Genomic DNA, 15,576 nt, shown 5'->3' with positions numbered 1-15,576 from the left:
TCTGGAAACCTCTTTTCTAATTTATGACTTCAAGCTGAAGCATGGTGAGCTTTCCGTTAGCTGCTTGTGCTGTCACTGTATCTCATTGTTTGCTGGTGCAGGGTAACTCTACTTTGTCTAACCCAGAACTGCTGAAGTTCAGGGGTATCCTATTGATATAGCTGCTTTCCCCAAAAGATCCAGACCTGCTTCTCACTGACCAGGTCTTTTGAGCCAAAGGTAACTCTGATTATGCCATCCCTTCATGAAGATGCCCATGTTGACGAGGTAGGTGAGCTGACATCAACTTCTTATACCATGTTTTGTCTGGCCTCCTGCTAGTTTTGCCCTGAAGGATGAGCTGCCTACTTATGAAGCTTGCTACTACAATGGTGTGGTATCTAAACCAGATGCTTGGTTTCCATCAGGTTGCTTCAAGTCATTTAATTTAGAAGCTTAGGTACAATACAGGATATGTGACCTGTCCGTATTGAGGTTGTTAGGCTCCCGAAGGAGAGATGGGCTATAGGCTTCTGTAAGGTACCTTCAACTTCATAAATATTGATACAGGTAATTGAGGTTTTACCGTTACAGATAATACACTATGATGAGAGATGGCAACTCTTGGTTTTGGTGTTTAAAGCTCCTTGCTGTGCTTCTGCCTCTTCCAGTTTCCGTATTTTATTCTAGGGGTTCAGAACTGCCTGGAAGGTGTGGCTCTCCTCGCTCCCGCTCAATGGCAAATGCAGTAAAGTTTCAGTAAGATTAAAATCCTTTCCTATAAACAACCAAGACTTTCTAAAGTGGGTGAAGAAAAACCTACCCAAATGCTAGTAAATAATGTAAATTGCAGTATGTTAAACAGTGAAGACCATTAATCCTGTCTTTGTGTCGCCCGAAGTAATAATTTTGACTCTTCTTTGGGACTGCGTGTTCAGGAGCAAGCAAACAGAATTTGAACTTAAGCCCGTCTTTGTGTACCATTTTCATGGTGACGGATTATTGCTTTTCTTGCTCCTTTTTTCCTTCTGATCCTTCTTTCTTCACATGTCCCGTATCCAGCTGTGAAGTCTGTTTTGCCTTTCCCCATGGCACTGCCGTCTAGAGTCTACGATACTCTTTGTAAATATTCTTCATGTCTTTCATTATTGAGGTGGGAAAGAAAAAGGTTTCCATCATGTAAAACTGTCATTGGCCTCTCAGGCTTCTTCCCTATCAGAAACCCATTTTAGTTTTTATTACTATCAAAGGTTCTTCTGTTCTGCAAGGTCCTGGAACAAGAGTCCTCAGATGGCTTTGAAAAGTGGATGTTTCCCTAAGGAGAACTTCCAGTGCAGCTCTGGCCTAGTGTTGCCCTTGGAGATGATGGGGTAACTATGATATGATGAGTCACTATGCAAAGGAGAAACTACTCCCTTGAGGTTTTTTTCCCTTTCCATAAACTGCTTCATGAAAACAGTGCTCTTTCTGACAAACAAAAAGCAAAACAAAAAAAAAGTTCTTTTTTTGTATGAGCTTTTTCAGGCAATCCATGCTAAATTCTTTAGGCGTGTTGCAAAAGTCAGAAATACTCAGTCGAAATGTCTCAACAACATGTTAAATACATAAATAAGTAGACCAGCTCTTTGAAAAGCCTTAACTCCAAAATGAATCTAACCCTGTAAACAAAGCAGGCTAAGGAGGAGGATGGAGCTCTGTATGACAGAGAGGATAGGAATGATGGGGGATAATGTGGATGAGATGTTTACATATCTTTGCCTTCCCCAGGCCTTTCATGTGCTTCTCCTTGTATTATCTTGCTTTACGTTTTCAAGAAACTAACCTGCAGCTGGCTAGTGTTTGGGCAGGGCTCTGGTTTTTCTGCATTAAGTAAGGACTAAAAATTGTAAATGTTTTGTCTGTTTGCTTTATGAGATTAATTTTGGCATGTCAGCTGGCCCTAATCCCATCCCTTTAAACTCTTTTTATAGTGGTCTGATTTTTTTTTTTTGTTCCTCTGCATGAGGGTATGTATGTCTTGCCTTGCAGCCAGCTCTCATTACAGATCATTCATTGCAGCGTGAGACGTTTGATCAGCTAGTCAAGCCAAAGTTGCTATATGCTTCATTTGCAGAAATACAGTAAGAATTTACCGGTTTTATTAATATCTCTTAAGGAATAGAGCATGACCCAGTGGAGCTCACTGATTGACTGATCCACCAAGTGACCTTGGATAAGTCATTTAGTTCTTCCATGTGCTTCTGTTTCCTGTTCCTTAACCATCCTCATCTTCCCCATACCTCTTTGGACCATAAGCTCTTCAGCGCTGAGCCAGTTTTAGGCTTTCACAAGGGAAATTATTTGGTCAGGCTATTTAAACATAGCAAGTGTCATACAAATATTCTGTAATATCTCCTTATCCTGCTAGCGTGTTACCTTCCAAGGAGATGTTTTGCATGGCAAATTTTCCACAGCTTGCAGGTAGGATTAGTGAAGTGTTACTCTACCACCTCAAAATTATTATAATTACACAAAACCTAAAGTTTATATAAAATGAAAAAAGCATAAGCTGGTAATAGGTAATAGGAGGGAAGCCCTGATTGCATTGTTCAAGGGGAGTGCACTGTAAACTTCAAATTAGTTTGTATCAACTCAATTACTTGTATGCAGCTCTCTTGTCATTATAAGAATCTTCTTTGTAGAAACTGAAACTCCAGTGCTAAAAACGTGAAATCAATAGGTACTGTTATACCCACTTAAAAAAAAAAGTATTGATTTGCAGATAACGACAGCAGTTCATTCTTGCAGGATTACATGCCACTTCCTGTCATAAAGATTACTTTCATATATATTACATCTGAGATGGAGAACATAGGTATAAAACTGCTTTGCTTTAATGAATAGTCATTTTACTCTGGGCATTAAAATGAGATATATTTCTTTAAATTTATCTCTAGGGATTATTTTTATTTCACGGGCAATCCCTGTGTTACCAAAGACTCTAGAATGCTATTAAACTTTTAAATAATCTTGGATTGCCTTGTTTTTGCAAGTGCTTGAACTCGTCCTCTCTTTGATAGCAACTAATTAAGCAAAATATCGTGCTCTTTCTGGTCTCCTCTGCATCCTTGATTGGATGGTTAACACCATGTTACCTTGGGTATTACATGTTCTCTGCTAAACCCTAAGTATCTACCAGAATCTAACTCTCCGTGCTTCGTAACAAGTTTCTGTCACCTTCAGGGGATTAAATTCTTCATGCCGATCATGGTGGCATGTAACATCTGCCATTATGCAGCTATTTTTTTCTTGTGCTGTGGCTCATTTGGAGACTATTCTTATTAAGCATAGGTGACTTCATCTTCGTGTATTAAAATAACTCTTTTCAACTTTTTCTAGGTAATCTGGCTTCCCAGAAACCTCCTGCTAAATGCAAGGGTTTGCTGTCCTGTTTACTGACTGTTATACCTGAGGCTGATTTTGATACAGATTCTGGATATCGCAGGGTAAGTGTGCAGATATCTGTTCTTTTTGTGGTTTGTTTTCTTTCTTTCTCTTACTTGCTTACACAAACGCAATTTGGGCTGTGCTTTCCCTTTCAGTGACTGCAGCAAGTCCTATCGGATCATGTGCAACTGAGCATCTGCGTTACAATAGACAAATAATGTAGTAAGATGAATGCTAATGCTGTAAACTTGATCAGGAGTGTTTGAATTTGGTGTTACAGCTCCAAGAGGGAGCAAAGTTTGTAGGTCTACAGACTCATAGGCCTATATCTTATGAGATTGTAAAAAGCTGTAAGACTCTTATTTGGGTGCAGTGAACATTTTGAGTTTTAAGCTGACAAATGAGCATATATTTTTGTATTACAGATAAAACATTCTTCATAATGTACATAGTTATAAATATCTGTGAAGTTTGCAAGATCAAGTTTAAGTATTTGGAAAAGGGAGATTAAAGGTTACTTGGTTTCTTGGGGAGGGGAAAGAAAGAACTGATTTCCTCTCTTATCCAATTCTACTATGCACATCAGAGTAGAAACTTAAAATACGTCATTGCTGAATGACTCTTGTGGGATTTTTCACCTCCCAGCTACTGGAGGAAAATGTAATTTAGTGGACATAGATCTGGTTTTTTTTTTTTTTTGCCTCTTCCTCAGTCTTGATCCTCTGCTTCCACCTTCTCTTTCAACCTGCTATTTTTCTTGCCTCACCACTTTCCTAGCTTCTTTTTGCAATCCGCTGTTTTTTCTTCATGGAGCTAATCCTGCTCCTTGGTGCTGTTTGATATCTTTCTTGTCCTCTTGGCCTCCTTCGACCAGCTTTCTGGTTTCTCCCAACCAGATACGTAGATTTGTGGGATAATTCAGGCTGGAAGGCATCTGTGGAGATCGTCTAATCTAATCTTCTGCTCAGAGAGTGAGGTCACCTAGAGCAGGTTGCACAGGGCCATGTCCAGTTGGGTTTTGAATATCTCCAAGGATGCAGACTCCAAAACTTTATTTGGCCCCTGTTGCCACGTTTCACCACCTCATGAAGGATATTTTCCTCATTTATAATCTGAATTTCCATTGTTGCAGCTTCTTTCTTCTTGTCATATCTCTGCGCCCTTCCAAGAATAGGCTTACTCTGGCTTCTCTTCACCTTCCCTTTGGGGAACTGGAAAACATGGGTCTGTAGGAGCTCAGCCTGTGTTCCAGCCACCGATATCCTCCGCTGGACTTGCTCCGGTCAAAGCCTTCTTGTTCTGGAGGGCTCACAAGTCCTGCATGAAAGGGAAGGATTGCTTCTCTGGACCTGCTGGCTGTGCTCTTGCTAACGCAGCCCAGGAAGGATGCACTTGGCCTTTGTTGCAAGGGCGTATTGCTGGCTCAAGTTCTCCTTGCTGTCTGCCAAGACCACCAAGTCCTATTTTTTGTTTTTCCCTGTTTTTAATCTGTTTAATCTTTCTCACACACTGTTGTGCAACCCTTACTTCCAGTGCTTGCTGTTCCTTCACGGGATTCCTTATTGAACACCTCCGTATCCCCAATGCATCTTGATCGTAACGTTTTTGGCAGCCTCTTCCATAAATGAGTTTGAACTACACTTTGGAAACAGTGAAAGCCCATTTTCACTCTTAGAAATCGGCGTATTTCCCTGAGCAACTAGCTTAAAGCTTTCAATGTAGCTTTGATAATTTAAAAATCTTTTTCAATTCCTATCATTAGTATGTTCACAGTAAAATAGGAAATTGTGTGTATGCTCGGGTGTGTACAAGTGTGTATGGGAGAGTGTATTCAATCCTTTTTTTCTGTGCTGCCAGTACACAGTCATAAATAGTGTATATAATAATACATATATGAAACTGTTGCTGGAAATTGAGTCTGAATTATGAATAAGGCTTTTATTTTATATTCCGTCTTTATGTTTGTCCCTGCATGTGTGTGTAATGCTGCAAATTGCAGATACCAACAACTGTAATTGTAGTTGTAGTTGAATCAAATGCTTTCCAAATCTTATTTTTAGTAGTCCTTATGATGAATAACGTATCTGTTTTTCCTATATTTTAATAGACCGTGTATGTTGAGATACTCCAGAGAATGGACACTAGGAATACAGTCTCAGCCTTAGCTTGACATGCTGATCAGATGGTCCTTGGGGAAGGGAGACATTCTTCTCTGCTCCTGCAAGCTTTGCTGACTAGTTTGCTTCTAAGTGGACTAGGGAAAGGACCAAGAGGGTGTCAGTAGTTCAGCACCCAGATCATAATTAATAGTTTGGCCAGGGTGGCTGGAGCTCATGTGCAAGTTCCTTGGTTTATATCTACCAAGGAGGGGAGCAAATGAAAGCATTGAGTGGGTAAGTGGACCAGAGAGGGTTAAACATACTGGGTCAGGGGAAAAATAGTTGAGCAGGAAATAGGTAAGAGAAGGGGAAAGGAAAAGAAAATGTGCAGAAACCAGGATGAAGACTTTAACTTGCAACATAGCGTTGTTTTTAGTTCAGAGAAATGTTGTCCAACTCATGAAGAAGCAGTTATACCAGAGCAACTCATACAGTGATGAGTGACAGTTTAATTCAGTTTCTGTGGTGGGGAATGTCTAGGAAATCTGGCTTGTGACAAGTTGCAGCATCGCCTAGTTCACATCACCATGAAATGCTGAGGATAGTCTTAGGCTCAATATCGAATTATTGCAAAGTTACTCTGTTAGGTTATGGTATGCCTGTGGGTGTTTCTGCCACTATGGCTGTGATTGGGTTGTAACAAAAGAAAAAAAAAAAAAATTAATTTGGAAATGAGAAACCAGTTGTGTCCAGGCTTCCTCCTGAAGGCTTCTGTTACTCATGGGAAATTGTTTGAAAGGGGCTTAAATTCCAGGATGGACTTTGTCTCCTTCTGGGAATGGGCTGCACGTAGGAGTTGCACACTTGTCTGTCTTACCCATTTTTGGATATTCCTAGCAGTTCCCCTTAAAAGGCCTTTTAACTCACTTAGTTTTTCTGAAGGATACAAAAAATATTTATGCATGTTGACTGTAGCCCTGTATATCTTAACAGTCACGTGTGGTTGCAATTTTTGTATTCCAACTGGGGAAGTACTTAACCTCAGTTTTTTTCTGGTTCAAACTGAATTAGTTTTCACCATATGCAGCACCTCTTATGAACGTGCAGGTTTGGGGGAGGAATTTGAAATGAAGAAGTTGAGAGCTGTTTCTGTGATGCTGTTATTTTAATAACCGTGGGTCTCTCCACACAGCAGACTGATTGCTTTTCAGAGTATTTGTAAGGAGGAGAGAGGGTCAGGAAGGTACGTAAATTCCAAGCGAGACCTCACATGACCACGTGCGTTTAGGTGCTTGAACAGGATGATTGCATTTTGCTTTTCATTTTTTGTAGTTTTTAGGTGGGTGAAAGCAAAGATTTGGGTTTGTTCCATTTCATCCTTTTCAGGAGAAGGAGCAAGCCGCATGAAGTAAAAAAAGTTAGTCACAGAAGTCCGAGGTCACACTTCTGGTATGAATTTGTGATAAGCTTTGGGATGCAGCAGGGAAACCAAGGAATAACCTCACTTGTCTTTGGTACGATATTCATAGAATAATTCAGTTTGAGAAAGACCTCAGGAGGTCATCTTGTCCAGCCTCCTGCTCAAAGCAGGCCAACTGCAGAGGCAGAGCAGGTTTTTCAGGGCCGTGTCCGTGTCCAGGCAAGTCCTTTAATGCCCCCGAGGACGGGGGCTCTGCAGCCTCCCTGGGCAGCCGCTCTGAATTTTTCTTCCTTATATCTTACCAGATTTTCCCTTGCTGCAGCTTGTGCCTGTTGCCTCTTCCGCTTTTACTGCGTGCCCCGGGAAGAGTCTGGCTCACCGTGTGCTCCAGACCTGTAGCCATCCACTAAGTCATGACAAACTGGAGATCTGTGCTTATAAAGAGCTCAGCTCAATGTTTGTCAAGCAGCTACGCATCAGGCAGGGTTTTTTTGTGAGTTTGAGTCCGTTTAACAGCATCTGTGTTCGTTTGGTTTTTTTTTAACAGGGCTCTGATTTTGCCATGCTGTTACGTCAGGGAGCAAGGACTGAGGCACAGGCAGCGTTCATACTAACATCTCTATAGGTGCCAACTCAAAAATACCTATGTTCCTTTCTGCCTATAGACAATATGTGTCAGGTAGGCCTGGATTTACTCACAGAGCTTGGAGTTGGATACGGTTCCTGTTCCTAGTCTCTGCCACAGCTGCCTTTAATAGCTGTGCCTCAGCTTCCATGCCATTAAAATGGAGATTATATACTCTTATTCATGAGTCCTATGGTAGCTGTTAAATGCTTTTAGTTCCTTGGGAGAAAACTGCTATAAAAAAGGCAAAAAAATGTATGTTTATAGTATAAACTACATGCTTGTAGTTATACAGGATTACGTTAACTCCATACTCTTAGTAGGCTGCTTTTAAACCAAAGTAGTAAGCTTTTGTAATGCATTGTGTTACTGTACAAATTAGATGCTTTTATCCAAATTACTTGTTGGAAATCGAAGGAGACATACGCAAGGGTTGCTAGCATGGCCTCATTTTTCACATTCAAGATTTAGAAGTAGAAACAAAGCTTAGAAAGTTGAGATTCTTTTAAAAATTAAGTCCTTTCATAGAAGCAGTTAAGTTTTTTTTTTTGTCAGCTTTAATAATAATGAGTTTTTGGTGCCGGAATGAGCGATAATTGCAAATGGCAAAAAGTCATCAGAACGTTGTTACTCAGATTGCAGATTTTATTAATCGTAAAAGAAATTATTCACCTAGAAAGGCTGTTTTATAAGTGCTCATTTACATGAAGACTTGCTGCCTAATTTATTTTGTTTAAAAAAAAAAAAGAAAAACTACAACCAAAAAACCCACAAACTTTGTCCTGTCCTTCAAAACCTAGATTATTTTGTCCTTCCTGTCCAGTTTGCTTATAATGTCATCTGCGCTCCTGCTTATCAGTGGGACCAATCTTATTTTTGCCCCTTCTCTCACAAATGCATCTGCTGCTGCTTGGATTTATTCCATCAGCTGAGTACTGTGCATCTCCCCTGCATGCATTTCCTCCACAATTAAAAAGGATGTTTATCTTTTATGAATGACTTCTTGGGTAGATGAGTTGTTTGGCCCTTTACATGTTTCTGATCTCATGAGGTGTTGGGATTTGCAGATGTAAATTAAATTTTCATCTGTTTTCTCCCACTTCTTTTATGTTGTTTTCAACATGAGTCTTGATTAAGTAAAGAAATCGAGCACATCCTTCGCTGCAGGAATACAATTAGTCAACGAGCCTGCCCTGTGAGCTTTAAACAGGGTACATCCTAAAGTATCTCTTTAATTGGGGCATTGGATGGTAACCTCTTCAGGGTATGGGCACAGCCTTTACGTGTTCCTGCTAGAGAATTCATACAGAGAGCATTGCTACAGCATGAATATTCAACAACGGCCTGCCTCTTATTCCTTATGCTGAAATATTCATACAGCAGTGATTCTGCGCCTAATCTTGCCGAGATCGGGTGCGTGTAAGTGATCCTACTGACGATATCCTGCATGCACCCGAGCCTTCTTGCAGGATCATGCTTTTCTGGACCATGCTGAACACCAATTACTCTAGTAATGCTGCTGGATCTACAGCTGCTGTTGCTAAAATGATGATGGGCTCTCACGTGGAAGGCGAGGAGCGTGGGCTCTGCTCCCGGCTGTGTGCCACCAGGTCACCGTTTCAGCCTGCAGAAGGACCTTAGCTCCAAGGGGGGAATAAAGCTACTACTTATTGTAGCAAAAGTAATTTCAGACACATGGATAGAGAAGTACTTTACTATAAAGCCATTGTGACAAAGCTCTCTTTGAACTTTGCCGGTACCAAATTGAGATCCTTCGGCTGGCATTTTCATCACTCGGGCCCTTTCAGGATCAGATTGCAGGCGACTTGGTGGCAAAACAGCTTCAAAAATGCAGGATTCCCGCACTCTGCCATGCCCTGGGCTGTGACTTGAAAATAGGATTTCACAATTGATATTGCAGACTTCTGAGTCTATTTTCTAAACTAGTATTTAAAGTATGCCCCACCAATTCTGGTCTCAAAGTTGGTTGTTGAAACTATAATGTATTTCAACACAAAATTATGCAGGCTGAAGTGGGGATTGGTATGGTAGTGGAGCAGATTCTTCTGTTTCATGTATATTTGAAAGCTGAGAAAGCTTCTGCTGAAGTCAGACGACACAGGCTTGTCAAATTGTTCACGAACGAAAAGATTGCTCTTGGATGGAATTAATTTGCAGTATCTCATTTACCATCTTGAGTTTTGTCATGAATTTCCCCTACTCGGCAGCCTGAAATGCCAAGTGAAAAAGTGTTTCAGTGAGAGATAATATAATATATTAAGAAAATGTTATTGATCACAGTATGCTTTTACTGGAAGATGACTTTTTCTGACCGGAACACAAGGGACTTTGCCTTGTTATAGTAGGAAAATGTATTGTAATATGCAAACAGGATTATTGTTAAGGTCACGGCAACTTTGTTTTTACATTCCACTTCGTCTGGAAGCGAGCTTCTCCACAAGTAACACTGTCAGCTGGGCTAGAGTAAGAACAATTTCAGTTTTAAACTTTGGAAAAAAAGAAGGAGTTGCAGCAAGCTTTTTGTTTTATGAAGGAAGGAAATTAATGCTGTTTTCCACATCACCAAAGGTCAGAACTTGTAATTTGATAGGCATTGCTGTAAGCATTTTGTTATGATGATGGACTGTATTGTGGTGGTTCTTTGTCAGAATCAATTAACGCACATTTTCTCATCATACATGTATTTTATGCATATGTTATAGACAGAAAATGTTGCACATCTTGTTTTAGAGTGGCTTCCACACACAAGGACTGTGAGGCACTTTCTTCCCACATTAGGTGAGAAAGTTTAGCCAAGTGGAAGAGTCTGTGTTGCTCACAGACAGCTTATGTGGGTATGTGGACGTCATTACTCGGCAAAGCATGAGGGCATAAATTTGTGATGGGATGCCCTGTACAACTTAGAACAAGGACACTTTTAAACATCTTTGATTTAAAAAGGGGTCCCACTGCATAAACAGTGGCTCTCAGCCATTAAGGTCCTGCTTGCAGTAAGATTGCTTTTTGCTGAAGGGCTCAAAATTTACCCTCAAGAGTAAGCATGTCATTAAGATGATATTCCTTTAAAGGTATTTCAAGCTATTTCTAATGAAACTCATCCAAAACATATTCTGCAAAACTTAACTCTTTACCAAATCTTTTCTGTGTGATTTAGGTTGTAATATTATGAGCCATGTTAACTTAGACTGGAAACACAAACCCATTTGGAATAAGTCAGTGAGGGTTGCCCTGCAAATCCAAGAATACTTGGATCTGGAATATTTTCTGTGTTTGTTTTCCTTTTGTCCTACTCCACTTCCAACACATTCTTCCAGTGGTTTTCTCTGTTTTTGTTGCAATAACTCTCCACTTCAGTGAATTTGAAGACATAAACCTGACTACAAAAAGTCACCTCTGGTACGGTAGAGGGTTACTAACCCACTCAAGGCTTCCACATGGCAATATGATTTCTTCACTTCAACCAAGCATTTCCTACGCAGGCAAAGCAGTGTTGCTAAAATTGCTGTCAGTTGTTGTTATTTTCTGAAATTTAATTATTTCTTTGCTGCTTTTTCTAACAAAACTGTTGGTGTAAGTCAGGGGGACAGATCTTAGTTGTGTGAAAGACCTGTTTCCCTGGTCCCCTTTTACAGACTCTTCTAACACGTTGATAGCCATGTGCAGGAGAGAGACCACTTGTGTTATTAAAGCAAACAGTTACTATTAAGAATTGAAATGTTTAGATTCTGGCTTTTTAGGGAGTAAAAAACTAAAACAAAACCCCAGTCACTGGATTTTTTTAATTTTTATTTTTTCCTCTTTAGCTGCAAGAATTTGGTATAGTTTATTTAGCACGATAAACATGACTTGAGGTGCAAGTGTAGTAAAGGTTACAGAGGAATATTGTTAGACTTCCTGCAGGAGTAAATCCGTTGTTTGTACTTAGGATGTTTAAAAATATACAAAAAACTCTCTATTTTCCTCCATTGCTTAAAGAGGAGGAGAGTCGTTATCATCGCTTTGCTTCCCAGTCCCCACGGGACCTTAGTTTAAGGCAACTTGGCTCGTAGGATCAACTTGGCTAGTGTGGATGTCCACCCTGTGGGACTTGTGCTCCTAAAGATGCTTTATGTTGCCGCATGTTTTTCTACCACTTGGCAGGAAAACGATGCTCAGCCTTTGTAATTCTCTTCATCTTCCCAGGATGTGCCAGAGCTCGGCCCGCTCACAAAGCATCTCTTGTGCGGGCATGAGTCTCCAAAGCGCAGGGGCAGTTCGGGATGGCTGGTAATGTCTCCCCATCAGCTGTGTTCGGTAAGAATAGGTAGAGTTTCAACACGTGTTGTTTCAGAACAACTCTATCAACACAGCTGTTCAGCATTTCCTCACAACCTTTTGTGACTAGCTCTCCAGAATGCTGTTTAAAATACCACTGGAATCAGCTAAATCTGGCCAGCCCCACGGATGAACTTTAGTACTTGGTTTGATGTGCCTGAAAAGATGAATTATTTAAACATAAATCCATTTAGTTTTCATGTTCCCTATCCTCATGAACTGAAAGATGAGGGGAGGGGCAAGGAAAAAAAGAAACCCTGTGGGAGAACAGTTTGTGCTGCTTAAATCATAGCTAAGTTGTTTTATGTGGTTTTGAAATGGTTCTTGGTGGGCACTGTAAACACAGGGAACGTATCTTTCACTTTTACTGCATTTCGTGCTGAGTGCGGAAATTCAGTGGTAAGCAGAAAAGACGACAATCTATAAAATCCCTTTGTACGTTTGTAGAAGAGTTTGATATAATGACACAAAAGATATCTCTTAATCTATGCATCTAATTGCAATGCAGTAAAGAATAGCATCTCCGCTTATGAGTATGTGAGCGAAAACATTTACGCTGAATGTTTATGGGGACACAAAGAAGCAGTTCTTGAAGAGTGCAAAAGGCTTTCTAATTTTTTTCCTGCTTACAGTTTTTTTAAAAAGCCTTTTGCACAGATGAAATAAATCGAAAGATGCAGAATATCGCATCTGTGACAGTGGTGGGGTTGTAGTGGGAAGATCATGGCCAGATTTGAATCATCCCTTGCTCAGTTGTAAGCCTGCTCGTGAGCTGCTTTACATCCCCGTGAAAGGCGACTCTACACAGCCTGGATCTGAATAATAGAGTTGCCATTAACGTCCAACATAAAGAAGATGATTGGTTGTATACTTGATTTATGGGAAGCCAGAAGTGGTGAAGTATATGGTACACAAGGGGATATATATGCCGCTAATACTTAAAAAACCAAATGTTCTGTGCGCTGTAGATGCTTTCAAATGGCAAAACCAAAGGTGCGTCTAGCAGTAAATCCGGTTATTCTGGTAGTTGAATGGCCCTAGATCAGGATCTGACTGTGCAGTCTCTTCAACATGCAGAGCAAGTCTGGTAAGCCCCTGTTTAGTTACTGCCTGTTACAGGATTATCAGCTTTGAATCAAAGAAAATAATTTCCAATGTGTTAGGATTTAGGGTATATTGTTTCATCTTCATCAGTTGCTAATGCAAGAATTGTTTTTTCCAATTTATGTGCAAATAGGCTTCCAAAATCTGTTGCTGTGAACTGAGATTTTGTCAGATTTTTTTTTTCTTCATCAAATTACTCCTGTTCTGCTAATAACTGTCAAATTGCACCTCAACTCAGCATTTTCTTGATTTATCTTGCCTGCAGTAGCTAACAGTAGCTCTCTGAGGTGTATCACTTGGCTGCTTTGCAAACAGCGCTCCTAAGATACTCAGCTGTGCATTTAGATTTTTTTGAAATGTTATAGCAATTATATTTGATTTTTAGAAGAATTCATTGTTGAGTCAAACTTGATGAATTTTTCAAAAGCGTGGAGGGCTTTTTCTCAGATGATGTAAGCTGAGCAGACATACTGCATTCATCGTTCTGCGATGTCTAAAGCATATTAGCTCTACGTATTTTAGGCTCTTTTTCAAACAAAATATTAGTCTGATCTTTCTGCTAAATAATATCATCTTCTGCTCCATTTTCACAAATCCACCCCATCCCACGTTTCTTCAGCAAAATACTTTACAGGGAGGGAGGTACTGGAGAGCCCTTGGTTGGGGGCTGGTTAGTAGCTCCCATCATCTAATGAAGTTAGTGATGGTTTCTTCTGGCCGCTTCCTTTCTGAGGCAGAAAGGTGTTATTAATTAAAGAGCATTGCTGAGCTTGAGATGAATTTTGTCCGATACAGAAGGTTTACCTGTATTCCCTAAAATACCATTTCTAAACCATTTTCTATGTTTGAAACAATTTATTTCTCTCAACCCGCTATCTGGGGAAAACAACTACAGGAAAAAACCCTACTTGGCTAGTAAACCTCTCCAGGCAAAGCATATACTAGCCCATCTTAACTTGCTAAAGAACTTATCATTCTGAAAGAAGGTGTTTAACATTAAGAAAATGTAGATGAATACCTGTCTTGGTGTGCTGTGGAGATTTGAACCAACAAGATCGATGTATCCAAATTATAGCAGCTTTATCTAGTGTGAATGAGATGCTACTTACGTTTTCAGGTAAAAGAAATCAACAACTATTAATTTGGCAGAATTATTTATTTCTTACTGATGATATTTTCAGTGTATCTAATCAGTGCACTCATGAATAGAAATGAAACAATTTAAATAGAGGCAGCGTACATTGTATGATTTTGTTTTCTCAAACTGTTCCATAATGCAGTGAATAAATTTATCTGTTCTACTGAAAAGACTTCTGCAGAAATCATACACAGTGCTTTCACCTCTATTATTTAATACGACTGTTTTATAACTCTTGGAAGATGGTTATTTCTGCTTCTGCTACAGGCATCTGGAAAAAAATGTTCATTTTGGGGGAACAGAAGGGAAAAGTAGCCTTACAGAGTCTGAAAATCCAGACAGATGCACCAGGAGCACTTGACTGAAAGGTGTGCTAGAAAATGATGAAATGGTCTTATTCCACCCCACTCCCCAACCCCATGAATAGCAAGGTCCAGATTTACAGAAGGTAAATTAATGAGTGAAAAGAGGTTGGTCTGAATCAACATTCGACCTCCTTGGAGGCCCAGGAGGAAACGCAGCTGAGCAGAGCGAACGCTCATAAAGTCACGTGGTGGCACTTGAATTTTACTGTGAACATTGGATAAATTTGGGACGCTGTGGGAGAGAAGTGAGTTTTGAGTGGCCTCGCAACTAAACAACTGGTGAGTGTCCATCAGGCCTGTGGGGAAACCGATGGGCTTTGCAGAGGTCTGGAGAACCTTGAGATGATGTACTGCGGGCCGTGAAGTTCGGGATGGTGGTGGCCCAGGGTGACAGCGGCCCAGTGAACTTCGCAGTTGTTGCTGATGGGGCACTCTGTCGTAAGTGAGGGAATCCGACCACGTGATGCCGTGGTCTGCGCTGGTTAAAATGCCTTTTTAGTAACATTTTCCCCCCGTGGGGAGGATTCTTTTACACACTCCAGACTATTTTATATGGGGAGCTTTACTTGTCCTTTAACTGAGAACAAGATAGATCGTATAGTGAATCTAAACCAGCTGGAAACAAACCAGGAAATTAAGGTGTTGTCTTATTCTTCCTACTGAAAGGATGCAGATACTAGATGCCATCATCATTTCTGTTACTCTGCCTTTAAAAGCCACGACTCCACTGTGTTCGGACAGGTTTTTGGTAAGCAAAATCTCCTAACCCAAACCCACTGTTTTAATAGGTTTTAGATTGCAGTGGTTAATTCGTAGGTACCAGAATACAAATGCTTGCTTCTCCTCACTAAAGCCCTCCTAGGACCCTTCCGCATAAGCCATGGCATACATTTCACTTTTCCACTCCTTTTAACTCTCCGAATCCTTGGGAATGGGTTGTGGACAGTGCAAGTGAAACTGGCTGCTGTGTTTATGATCTATCCTGGTTTTTTTCTTTTTTTTTTTTTTTTTTTTTTGCTTGAGGAATTTTAATCTCGAAATGAATTCCAGCACTTACATGCTCTTAAAAACCTTACTGGCAACCA

At 40.3% G+C, this 15,576-nt stretch overlaps 1 protein-coding gene across 1 annotated transcript in view; it reads left to right on the top strand.

Annotated features, from left to right (window-relative positions):
* The first annotated feature begins 3,363 nt into the window (after positions 1-3,363).
* KLHL29 (kelch like family member 29) overlaps positions 3,364-15,576 on the top strand; it is a 339,629-nt gene continuing 327,416 nt past the window's right edge. The window contains exon 1 of the mRNA XM_075144971.1: positions 3,364-3,464. The gene's annotated coding sequence lies outside the window, so the exon portion shown is untranslated. The remainder of the gene's footprint in view (positions 3,465-15,576) is intronic.

Source organism: Calonectris borealis, chromosome 3, assembly GCF_964195595.1.
Source record: "Calonectris borealis chromosome 3, bCalBor7.hap1.2, whole genome shotgun sequence".
NCBI lineage: Eukaryota > Metazoa > Chordata > Aves > Procellariiformes > Procellariidae > Calonectris > Calonectris borealis.
The sequence above is the reverse complement of the archived record's forward strand: the minus strand, read 5'-3'. Positions and strand labels throughout refer to the sequence as shown.